This window comes from Convolutriloba macropyga, chromosome 2 (genome assembly GCF_964194025.1).
Source record: "Convolutriloba macropyga chromosome 2, txConMacr16.3, whole genome shotgun sequence".
Taxonomy (NCBI): domain Eukaryota; kingdom Metazoa; phylum Xenacoelomorpha; order Acoela; family Convolutidae; genus Convolutriloba; species Convolutriloba macropyga.
This window is the reverse complement of record NC_134469.1, coordinates 21,326,089-21,339,845: the sequence shown is the minus strand read 5'-3', so window position 1 is coordinate 21,339,845 and position 13,757 is coordinate 21,326,089. Positions and strand designations below refer to the sequence as shown.

Here is a 13,757-nt window from a genome sequence, read left to right as displayed (position 1 = left end):
AGTACAAACCACTAGTGTCGTGTTAAGCTGGTAATTAATTGTTATCAGACAGATATTTTGGGTTCTAACCCCACTGACTCCAGTGGACGTCCCAAGATACTAGTATAAAACCAGTGAGACCATGTAACAAGCACGTAAAGCCAACTTGCGAAAATTGATGTAACCACTTCGTGGATAACTTGAACAAAAAAAACCAGCTTAACTCTTTTATATATTTTTAAATTTTTCTAACATTTTGCGAATCACTCTTTAAGAGCGAAATCGCTTCTATCGGAGTGATGCCTCAGTACAAAATCAGTATCTATCGCGCTTAAAGAGTGATTTCCCCTTTCATTAAAATAACTTTTAAAATTATCTAAATTTTTTAATAAATTTTTAATTTTTTTAATTTTCTATACTTTTTTATATTAAATTATCTATACTCTTCAATAATTATTTATTCTTTTTTACTTTTTCTATTTTTATTCCATTATTAATAAAAAATGATACAAAATTATAATATTTAAACGAACAACTTTCCCCAGTTTGGGTAATAACAGATCTGTGAAACAGTTCCACTGATCTGGGAACCAGTTCCACTGGTCTTTCAGTTAAACTTCTACTAAATCCTCTAGTTATTTTTACATCTGGATGTTGTTTCTTTACCTGAGTTTTTTCCCATCATATCTCACAACAGAAGGACAATATAGACAATTAACTTTAGCTGAAGTACAATTTCTACATGTATACTTACTCTCATCAAAATCAGTTAGTGGTTTTACAGAATTACATTTATTACATTTTCTAGTTAGGACTCTGGTGTTAAAGTTGGAGTTAGAGTTAGAACTAATGCTAGAGTTAGAGTTAGAGTTAATGCTAGAGTTAGAGTTAGAGCTAATGCTAGAGTTAGAGTTAATGCTAGAGTTAGAGTTATAGTTAGAGTTGGAAATAATGCTAGCGTTAGAGATAGAGTTAGAGTTAGAGTTAGAGTTAATGCTAGAGCTAGAGTTAGAGTAAGAGTTAATACTAGAGGTAGAGTTAGAATTATAGTTAGAGTTTGAGTTAATGCAAGAGTTAGAGTTAGAGTTATAGTTAGAGTTACAGTTAATGCTAGAGTTAGAGTTAAAGCTAGAGTTAGAGCTAATGCTAGAGTTAGAGTTAATGGTAAAGTTAGAGTTAGAGTTATAGTTAGAGTTAGAGTTAATGCTGGAGTTAGAGTTAGATTTATAGTTAGAGTTGGAGCTAATGCTAGATTTAGAGTTAGAGTTATAGTTAGAGTTATAGTTAACGCTAGATTTAGAGTTAATGCTAGAGTTAGAATTAGAGCTAGAGTTAATGCTAGAGCTAGAAATAGAGTTAGAGTTAATACTAGAGCTAGAGTTATATCCAGATTCATCTTTAAAAGAACAATCAGTTTTCATACAAATACCACTAAATGTTTTATCACCACATGCATATTTACTAGTTTTATCTTCATGATATATTGAATAATGAAAAGCTAAATTAAAAGGGAGTCCAAATTTATGTTTACACTCTAAACATTTTATAACCCTTTATAATTGGTCAAATTTCAATTACACCCATCATATTTAGCCAATATCTCAATTAAATCTTTAGTATTATCTTCAGATAGGATACACCTAGCTAAATATTCCCTCCCTGTCGTTTTGAAAAAATTAGTTTTATTTCTTCTATCTAAAATCTCTTTATGGTCTAATTCTTTTTTATCTCTAACAAAAATTATAATTTCTTCTCTAAATTCTTCATTATTTCCATATAGCTGTTTAAATAACTTCGGGCCTCTGTATTTAAAATTCAGGTCTCTTTATTTATATATTCTCCTCGTAGCTTTTCCATAAACTGTTTTCTTTGCTCTTCTTCTCCGCGTCCAAAATGGTGAAACATGGACGAAGTCCCATTAACCAATGTACTTGCTCCTTTCAATATATTACTTGCACTCTTTGCCACATGTCCTGTAGTTCTTATTGTTGTATCAGGACTCATATAATTATATATCATAAAACGTGTACCTATAAATCCTAAAATAGTTGATGCTAACCTAAAACCACATCAGCTTTAACCATTTCTTGTGTTAAAACATCATTCTGTATTTTAATACCTTTTGATGTAAGAAGTTTATTAAAAAAGAACTGATATTTTTATTATGATTAATAGTATTTCTATCTGTTGCATTTATCATGAGTGGTTTCATATATGCTATATGTTTTTTCTATCTTCACTTCCTAATTTATCTTTTAAACTAATAGCATATAAATCAAGGAAACCAACTCTCGAGTCATATATCATAGTTCTATTCTTATCAATAATAATAAAAACATTCTCTTTCCTATTACATTCAATTATACCATAACGAAGTTCATCTGACATTCAATCTGTACAGTAATCGTTACTATTTAACTCACTAATTATTTTATTGAAGTTGTGTTCACATTTATATATTTCATTAAAATTTTTAAATAGATCAGCTCCATTATTAGTTGTTAAATATATAGTATCACAACTCATTCTTGCTTTATTAATTATCTGAGCTGGTTTGTGACACATTACAATCATTTGTATATTATAATGTCTGCCATCTGTGAAATAATAAGCTATATCCTTATTTAACTTATCACCCATATCATCAAGTACTATTACACTATCTTTCAATATTGACTATTTTTTTGATGTGACCATATTTATATCGCATGTAATAGATCCAGTATAAAACTCACCAGTCTCAGGATCTATCCAATCCCTATCATCTTTACATACTATGATTATATTTTTAGCTTGCTGTTGGTTTTGGTTTTGGTCTTGGTTTTGGTTTTGGTTGTGATCGGTGTAACCGCTTGGTTTACCACAGACGGAATCTGTTCGCGGATCTAAGTATAACTTTAAGTATTGTCTAATAAAATATGTTTTGCCTGTACCAGTTCCACCATAAACAATATTATGTAATGGTGACTTTTCATATTCAAATCTAACTAGAGTCGTATACATAAATCCACCAAAGCTTTCTTCTAGTTTTGTATATTTACTTGGTATTGAATCATATATTATATAACAAATTCCAATTAAGAAATTAAAAATTATAACTGCGCTACCTGTCTTCAATTTTTTTACCTATTAAAAATGCTTATCCTAACTCTTGAGGAATTCAATAATAAATATAATATTGATAATAATGCTATGAGTGATATCAGAATAAAATATATAGGAAAAGATATAAGTCTAACACCAATTGAAATAGTGATGAGAGATCAAAGTCCTAAAACAATCTGTGAACCTAACTCCAACATTATTGTAAATTTACATCCAACTGATGGTACACATTGGATTTTAGTTATAAGAGGAGATGGTGGTCCAACATGTTACTTTGATAGATTGGTGTTGAGACCCCACCATTATTTTTAGAAGAATATATTGATCTATGCTCTAATGAGAAAAAACAACAATATGATGAATCTTATTGTGGGGCTGATTATTTATATATGATCTTTCTTATTGATAGAGGATTTAGAATTAACAATGCTTTGAATATTCTAGTTAATCAATGTAAATATCCAGGAATATATAATGAGTGTTTTTGTTTAAGTTGTAATGTTAATGATAATCTTAATGTTAATGATAATGTTATTGATAATGTTAATGATAATGATAATGATAATGTCACTGATAATGATAATGATAATGATAAAGATAATGTTATTGATAATGATAATGCTAATGATAATGTTAATGATAATGTTAATGATAATGATAATGTTAATGTTAAGGATAATGATAATGTTAAAGATAATGTTAATGATAATGATAATGATAATGATAATGATAATGATAATGATATTGTTAATGATTATGATAATGATAATGTTAATGTTAATGTTAATGATAATGATAAAGATAAAGATAATTTTTTATATCTATTTGGTGAAAAACATCAAAGGGTTAATTAAATCTAACAACAAAGAATATCCGCGAGCAGATCTTAGTAACAATATCTCTGTAAATAAAAATGAAGATCTACAATCATGGCTAAATGATGATAATATAATTACAGAAGCTACACTCCCAGTGAACTTTAGATATATAATATATGGTCCTAGTGAATGCGGCAAGACATTCTTATCAAAAAAGCTAATTCTGGCTAGAATATACTTTGATAAGCTATTCATCATTGGTCCTAATGGCGATCAATATGAAGGTGTAGAGAGAATAAACGATAAGCAGATGTTGAGTTTGTTAAAGATATAAAAGGTTTACGCTCTACCAATCAACTAAAAGACTTACAGAAACTAATGATATTCGATGATTTTAGAGCCAAAGAACCAATTATTAATGAATACTTTTGTAGAGGTAGACAAAATAATTGTAATATGATATATCTTAATCAAAATCTATTCACAATAGATAGACAGAGTGTTAGAGAGAATTGTAATCTACTTATTTTATTTGAACAAAGAGGTAAAGTCCTCATATCAATATATCAAGATTTCTTTAATAATGTTGAACTTAGTTATAACGAGTTTGCTAATATATGTAATAAAGTATGGAAGGAACCTTATAATTACATCGTCATTGATTTAAATAAAAACAAAAAAAATATTAATGGTAAACTAAAAATTAATTGGTATCGGAGAATTTTGTAGTTTAGTTTAAGTTTATAACAATATCTAAAGTTAGATCTATAATTTAGAATAGATCAACGAAGTTGCTGGTTACACCAGATCTGCGGAGCAGCTTCACTGATGGGATCGGGATCGGAGAGTTTAATATTAATATTAGCTGACTACGTCAGATGTAAAATAAAACTTAATACATCACCATTAAAGTCTATAGGTCTTCCATGCTCATCTTTAATATGATACTCTATATATTCTATTCTATCTTTTGTTACATTTTGATACAAGATATTAGTTGGTATAATGTTTGTGAAGTAACCTGGTGGTTCTGTTAGAGTAAAAGTATATAGTATGTCTGTGTTATTCCCATTATCTTTAACACCAGATATCACATTACAATGAATGTTAATAGTACTAAAACCCATAATATCAACAATTTTCTTAGATGATTTTTTACCTTGTTCATATACTTTTTTCTAAAGCGCAGTAATGTGGCTATTGAATTTTCTATGTCAAAGTTAATTGCACCTTGTTTTATTTCCATTAAACTTTTCATTGTTTTCTTATCAGGTTCTATTAAAACATTACAATTAGTTTCTTCTTTTATTAAATCTGCTATTTCGATTAAATCATATGCACCTGGTATAACAGCTAAAATACGGGTATCTGACCATATTTCACCTTGGGTATCATATAAGAATTGACTGTTCCTTCTATTCACATTAAACACCGAATTATAAACAGATAATCTAATTAAACCTAATTTTGATGAGTTAAGTATAGGTTCACTAAAGTTAAACTTTTCTGTTGGCTTTATCATTCTAAAGTTAAGTGTATGCTCTTCTTTAGTTTTAGTTAGAGTTTCATGTATCTTTTGTAGTTCATATAGAATTAATTTGTCAGTCATTTTTTATATTCAAATATCAGATTATAATTATAGTTATAATTATAGCTTTGGTTATAGTCAAAGTTATAGTTATAATTATAGTTGTAGTTATAGTTAAAGTTAAATTTTTAAATTGTAAAAATGAAATTTAATTTGGATACAACTTATGGTTATAATAATGACATACACAATAGTAGGATTAAAAAATATAAACCTAATATTCTAGCAACAATGAATACGGTTAATACTAATATTAATATCATTCCCAATAGAGAAGAGAATCATTTAAATTTGCGTGATTCATATCTAGAGATAGAGTTTATTGTATCAGATGATGCTGGTGGTCTATTTGCTAGTAATGCTAATATCAGATTAGTTAATTATGGTATGATGGCATTGTTTAGTTCAGTTAAGCTTGAAAGTAGTGGTGGTAGGACTATTGAATATATAGATCATTGCCATCCTAATCTTTTGATGTATAATTATATTAACTAGTACTGTTGATGAATATTAGAGTGCTTTTTGTTAGAAATCAAGGTAATAGAGATAGTCAACATAAAGGTGACCATATAGATGAGTGATCTATTTGGTTTCGTAAATGATTTACAAAAGATTGTATATGGTTTAGGATTTAAACTAAAATTAAAAAGAAATAATAATGGTAGAGCTCTATTTAGAGTTAATGCGGGTGCTGATGCATTGATAATTATGGTACTATAGATATATCATGCTATTAGAGATATATCATGGTGTGTGTGCCCAGTATTGATCCTAGTAATGACAATAGAATTATTGTGCAAAAGGCTTTAAGTAAAAAGAATAATGTAGACTTTAGCTATTATGAAAGAAAGACATTTTATAAGAATGTACCCAATGCTACTAACTTCTTGTTTGATCTAGGTATGGAAATGGGTAGGGAAAGACTTCAATATATAATAGTTGGTTTTGAAAATAATTGTGTTAGCGAAGAAACTCATGATGCAAGTACATTTGAGATAATAAATGTTGCTGAATGTTATTGTAAGATTGTTAGTGAGTTTTATCCCGAGGATAGAATGAATATTAATTATGGTACTAATATTATAATGAGGCTTCTAAAGAGATTGTTAGCTTTGATAAAGATTATAATGGGCTACCGCATAATATAAAACCATATATAAATCAAGAAACATTCAAAAGTAATTATAGAATATATGTATTCGATACTAGATATCAAAGTCATCATATAGGTCCACAACCAATACAACTTAATTTTTAATTTAGTGCTGAAGTTGCCGATGTCATGCATTAGTATTAACTAGAAAGGTTATTAGTGTTAATAGTGATGGTAATAGGATGGTTGATATAATCTCTTAATTACAGTAATTGTTATAGTTATAGTCATAGTTATGGTGAAACATGTGCGAAGCCCCATAGCTCTAAACTATTTCCTACTAGTCTTAACAAAGCCCATAGCATAAATAATATCTAATTTCTTTATATTCTCTTGAGATAGACCCCTAGCTTCAAGCTTTGTCTTAGGCTTAGTCTTCGAGCTTCGCTCGCGGGTGGAACCCGTAGTCTGAGGCTTATGTTTAACAACAAAGGGATTATACTTTTTAACTTCCATTATTTTTTATATATAAAATGTGTCTTTTAAATAAGTTCAAAACTAATTCATATTGCGTTGGTGGCAGACATTATAGTGGTACTAATAACATAAGAGGTTTTATTACTTCAAAAGGTACTAAGATTTTAAAAGGTAATTGTGTTAAGTGTAAGAGAAATAAGTCAATGACTGTTAGTGATGCAACAATAAAAGCAGAGGGATTGCAAGATTTCTTTAAAAATGTTGGTAGAGCTACAGTTAACTTCGGAAAGAAAGTTGCTAATAATCCTGTAAGAGCAATAGAAATAGCAAGTAAAATATGAAATGCAGCTGCATCCAGAAACCCTAGAGCTGTTTTATCAGCCACATCTGATTTAATTAAATTTGCAACTACTGGTGAAGGTATAAAGGTAGTACAAAAAGGAAGAGGGTTATACTTAGGTACAAAGAAAAGATAATTTAGTTATGGCTAAGACTAAGACTATAGTTTCAGTTAAAACTCTATATCTATCCACAAATATTAATACTAATATTATTATTACTAAAAACATTGTTACTACTAAGCACTAATAGCTTTAATCTAAAAAAACACTTAATTTATTTTTCTTGTTCTTCTTGTATTCTTCATATATCTTGACTAATTCATTATATTCATCATTATCTATTTTATTATCTTTCATTGATTTAGTATATAGTTTATTAATTTTGTCGCTAAAATGTTTACTTAAAATATACATTTGTCAATACTTTATAATTTTATTTCTTATTTTAGTATTAATTGTTTTTGATAATGAACCACAAACAGTTGCAGTAGCCAAAGCTATTGGTATAGAATAAGGTAATCATATACCTGTTAATGCATTTGATGTTGTTATTGCCGTTGTTGCTTTTGATGATAATAGTATTTCTGTTATCTCAGCTACGTTAATAAAAATTTTTTATCTACTTAACTTCTTCTTATAGTTATTAGTTTCAGTTTCATAATAATTTCTAATATCTTTTATAATGTTAATATTGTTGTTAAATTTATTATTAGCTTGCAACTTTTCGTTTATTTATCTATTTGATACTGATGACAAATCTGGATATAGTAATCTCTCACTCGGTGCTGTTGGATTGCTCATTTTCACTAGTAAAAAATCTTTCTATTTCTTTCATTATATATTTTGTTTAAAACCATAATGCATCTCAAGTCTTGCTTGCTCTTTATTATCAACTAATGTACTTCCTAAAAGTATAGCTAATATATATTGTACTTTTCTCATAGATTTATTGTATTCTTTCATTTCTCCTAGACCGTTAGTAAACATATCATCTAATTGTATGTTAGTAATATTTGTTAGTGATTTAACTTATTATTATCAAATTCTTGTTTTAATTGATTATATTTAGAGATAGTATCAGCGGCAACTTTATTACAAAAGTTGACAGTATTTGTGACTTCATTTGCTGATGCTATAAACTCATTACTTAGTTCATCATTAACTTGTGTTTCATTTAGTTGTAATGTTTTACTTGTGACTTTATCAGATTCAACTTTTCTTAGCTCAGTTATGTTTTTACTTAAAATATCTATTTTACTATTAGAGGATAGTAAGTTATTGTCTCATTACTCTTTATTAACAACATTTTTTCATCTATTGGAGGATGAACAATTGTAATTTTATAGGTATCCTTCATATCAATATTATCATTTTCTTCTAGGAATGGCCCACGAGCATTACTTAGTGTAAAGTTGTTTGTTGATGTTGATCCGAGAAGCGGGTTCCCCGATGGACCTCCGGTCATGCTTTGCCATTGATGTTTGGCTTGGTTAAATCTATTTCTTGTCATCTTTGTATTTGCTTACAGTAAGAAATGTGTCTAATGATTCTATATCTTTATTATTAGATTCAAAGTCAAACTCGGATTTTAATAATCCTGTTTGTAATATTTACCTTCTATTATCTCACCATTAATATCTTCTATTTTATATGTTGGTGGTTGTGTTTTTAAAACTTCATTAACTTTAAACATTTCTCTATTCCAATTAGAAGTGTATCCCTTATAGAAGATATTACGTTTATCTGCATTTCTAACATAGTCACCAACTTTTAATTTTGGTTCAATCTTAGTAGAATCAGATAAAATCTGCGAAGCAGGTTCCCTGATATATCTAACTTTATCAGGATTATTAGAAGCATCAACTGGTGTCATATTAATTGTTGAATGAATGTTATTGTTATATGTTATGACTGCATCATTTAGTATATTTACCCAATTACCATCACCATTGATGAACATTGGTTTTTTAATTATGTGTAATAATGTTTTATCTCTATAAACAGAGCCTTTAATTCACTATAAGTAGAATATAGTTTTGTTTCATATTCTTTAAGTAATGATTTAAATGTTTTATTGTAAAACTCACTACCTCTATCTACTCATAACTTTTCTGGTTTTCGACTTTCAGGGCCACCCTACGGATGTTCACCTAATACTATTTTAAAACCTTTAGTTATAGATAAACCAAGTTTATTTTTTAATGGAATAGCCCATGCATATTTTGTGAATATATCTATAACAGTTAATATAAAATTATAATGATTATTGTATTTACTTAGAGATGACTTATCAATTAAATCAGCTGACCATGTTTTATCTTTATATAATGGTTTTATTTTTCCTCTTCTAAACTTTGTTATTTGAGGACTGAATACTTCTTTAGCTAATGGTTGTTGTTGTTGTTTTTCCATCATTATTTATTTACCATATTTAAAAACAAAATTATCTAGTTGCTCTTGATTAATAGTAATCATAGATAATAGTTGCTTAGATATATCTAGCATTTCATCATATAATCAATCATGAGCAGGTTTTGTTTCTAGGATTAATAATTCTAGTCTTTCTACTAAATTATTTGAGTTAGGGTTGCTATTTAAACCCCTGTTAAATACATCATATTTTACCACCATTATACGTTTCATTGTTCTATATCTAGTACTTTTCTTATCTCCTTTTCCTGCATCATATCTAATATCCTTTTAAAACCTTTTAATTTTATTTTCATCTTCTTCAATATTATCATCATATGTTACATTTGATTTAGTAAGAAAAAAAATCCGTCTGAAAATTCATATAAGTTATCCTTAATTAAAAATGCACCCTGCTCAAGGGTTATATCAACATCATTCATTTTATATCTTCTAGTAGGCAAATCTACAAGATTTAATTTTAATTGGGGATTAGTTTGACCCCCCATTAAATGATGAATATTGGCTGTCTTTGTATCAAGGAAAACTGGTGCTATATCTTGAGTTTCCTTTATAGACCCCCTTAACGTTTCATTAATCTCGGAAATGTTTTCACTGATATGGAAACCAGCTTGCTGGATCATCTTAGTTTGTTTATCTAACATTTGATTTTGCCAATCTATTGCCCCTATTGTTTGTTCACTTAATGCTAGATTGTGTTCAATGTTTGCATTTAGTGTTTTAGTTAAAGGATCAAATAACTCTTCTATTTCACCATAATATTCTTGTTGTTTTAATTTATCTTCTAATCTATTTCTTCTGTTTTGTTTCTCTAGACTGTTTAATTCTATAAGTTAATCTATCTGAGCCATTTTTTATAGTTAAATAATCAGGGAGGAGACGAAATCTTTGGTTGGTGAAACAAAGGCTTAGCCCATTCCCAAACTTCTTGGTTTACCATAGATAAATCATTATGTAAGGAATAAAAATAACGTTTTTTTTGTACTAAACTTCAGAATGAAAATCTTATCTGATTAGACCTCAATCAGAGATAACTGCTTCGCAGATAGGGCTTCGCCCATGTTTCACTATCGGTGAGTTTGCAAAACAACTCCGTTGAACCGCTTCGTGGATATTATATTTCTTTAAATGTTCTCTAAATCTTTCTTTAGTATGATCAAATCTATATCTATGAAGATGGATACATAATCTACATCTAAAACATTTAAATCTATAGTATGAAATATGTTTATTTATCTGACACATTCTACATGTTGAATATTGATTGAGATCATTATAATGCTTACTCATATGAGGGTGACTATCTCTATATGGTATAGTTTCATTATAAGGTTTACTTTGGCACTCATTACAAATCCAACACCAAGTTTTATCTTCACATTTATTAAACTTAGTACTCACTTTTTTATTGTGAATATATATATATATATATATATATATATATATATATATAAGTATATTATTTCAAAATTTGCACTATAAAAATGAGTTATCAAGGTCCTAACGAAAATGTTCAATCTGGGAATGAACAAGTCCAATCTGGAAGTGAGCGAGATCAATCTCATGGACAAAACCAATTTGGTGGTGGACAAGCTCAATCTAGTTCTACTAGAATGGCAGTCCAAATGTTAAAAAATAAAAACAAACCAAGGGAAGAAATCAAACCAGTAGATAAAAAAAGACAAAAGGTAGAATTAGAAAAATTTTTAGAATCAATGAGAACGTTTAATCAAATAAATGAAGAGATAAAAGAATCATATGATAAACAAGATGCAAAATTAAAATAACGAGAAGAAGATATGCGTGAGTCCTTGCGAAAGGTTGAAACAAAATATTATCCAGATTAAGATCAAACTAAAGATAAAGAATCATCTAAAGACTTAGATCAATCTAAAGATTCAGGTTCAGATAGAGAATCATCTTCATCTGATGATTTTGTCTATGTCCGAAAGCCTAAAACAAATAAGTTTAAATGTGAAGCTTGCAATCAAGAGTTAACTCAAATGAATTATTATAGGTAAAATCAATCACTTAAACATAAAAAGAATGAGCGAATATATAAAAGAAATAAAATTATTGAGAGTGCTAATGAGGATGGAATAAAAGTTACTGGTGAAGATATAGAACAAAAGATAGATAATCAGTATCCTGAACTAGAGTGAATAAAGTATTGTGATAGTTGTGATATGTATCCGGATAATAATGCTGAACATGCTAAACATATGGACACATTAAAATATCGGAATAATGTAAGATTAGTTAATGGGGAAATAATAAAGAATGGGATTAAGTTGGAATGTGTAATATGATAGACTATTCTGAGTCAATATAGTGTGGATCAACAGTTGAACACAAAGATGCATCTGGATAATGTTAATGGTAAAGATAAGGATATAACTGAAGATAGTACCATATCTAAAGATAATTCAGGATATTGCAATATATGTAATACTAGATATAACAATGAAAATGAACACAATGAATCAGATGAACATAAAGAAATTGTTAATCAGAAAAAACTTGTTGATGGGAAGTGGCGAGATAAAGTTAATGAGTTGGGATTAGATCATAATATGAAGTATAATCAAATAATGATAACAAGTAGTACTTATGAAGATATTAAATTCTTGAATGTATTACAGGAAATGTATAACATACATTCCCATATCATGTTTAACACCTTTGATGTAGTAAAGTATACAAAACCTACAGATGATAAGTAGGAAGAAAACGAATTCACTTTTAGTCTAATGACTAGACAATATAATGGTCCTCATGACTATCAGTGGTTTGAAGTTGGAAAATATTGCAATTAAGCAAAAGTTAGAGTATATTAAGAGTGATTGGTTAAAGCCTTATATTGAGTTAAATATTCAGAAAAGAAAAGAAGCTAAAGCTAAGGGTGATAAATTTGGAGATGTATTCCTTAAACTGATGAATAATGCCTTCTATGGAAAAACAGTAGAAAATGTATACAATAGACAAAATGTAGAGTTAATTAATGAAGTAGATAGATATATTAAATTAGTAGAAAATATTAGTTTTAAATATGCTGTAGAGTTTGATGATGATCTAGTGGCTGTACATAAAACAAGAGGTAATGTTAAGTTAGATAAGTTTAATTATATTGGTTTTATTATATTAGAAAAAGCTAAACTATTTATCTATAAAGCTATATATGATTACTTTGAGAAAGAGTTAGATGTAGTTATCATTATACAGATATTGATAGTTTATTTATAAACATAAATGTTCTTTTAGATAGTAATATAGAAACTGAAAGGAATAAGATAAAAGATGTTTTACTTAATAATGAGTTAGGTAAGATGAAGGATGAATTACCTAATGATACTATTATAGAAGCCTGCTTCCTTATAGCTAAAGCATATTGTTATAATACAGTTAAAGTAGAAGATGAGAAAAAGTTAAAAGGTATAACCAAGGCTACTATTAAAAAACAAATTACTATTGAAGACTTTAAAAACGCTATGTATGAGGAAAAAAAATAAATATGTTACAAATTTTACTATTGATAGTAAGAAACACCTTTTAGAAACAAAAGAACAATATAAAATAGCAATTGATTCGTTTGATGATAAAGGTAATAAAAGTTGTAATGGTGAGTTTAGATTTTACAATTAATTTTTATAAAAATATTATCAAAATTTAAAACTTATAAAAGAGTTGAGATGGTTTTTTGTTCAAGTTATCCACGAAGTGGTTACACCAATTTTCGCAAGTTGGTTTTACGTGCTTGTTACACGGTCTCACTAGTTTAATACTAGTGTCTGGGGACGTCCACTGGAGTCAGTGGGGATAGAACCCAAACTATCCGTCTGATAACAGTTAATTACCAGCTTAACTCGACACTAGTGGTTTGCACTATGTGAGACAAGAAATGATAGATTTAAATATAAAAGAAGTAA

The 13,757-nt window shown here is 28.2% G+C and overlaps 1 protein-coding gene across 3 annotated transcripts in view; it reads right to left on the bottom strand.

The window, feature by feature from the left end:
• LOC142357984 (uncharacterized) overlaps positions 1-13,757 on the bottom strand; it is a 126,396-nt gene that overhangs the window by 31,451 nt on the left and 81,188 nt on the right. The window lies entirely within an intron of this gene.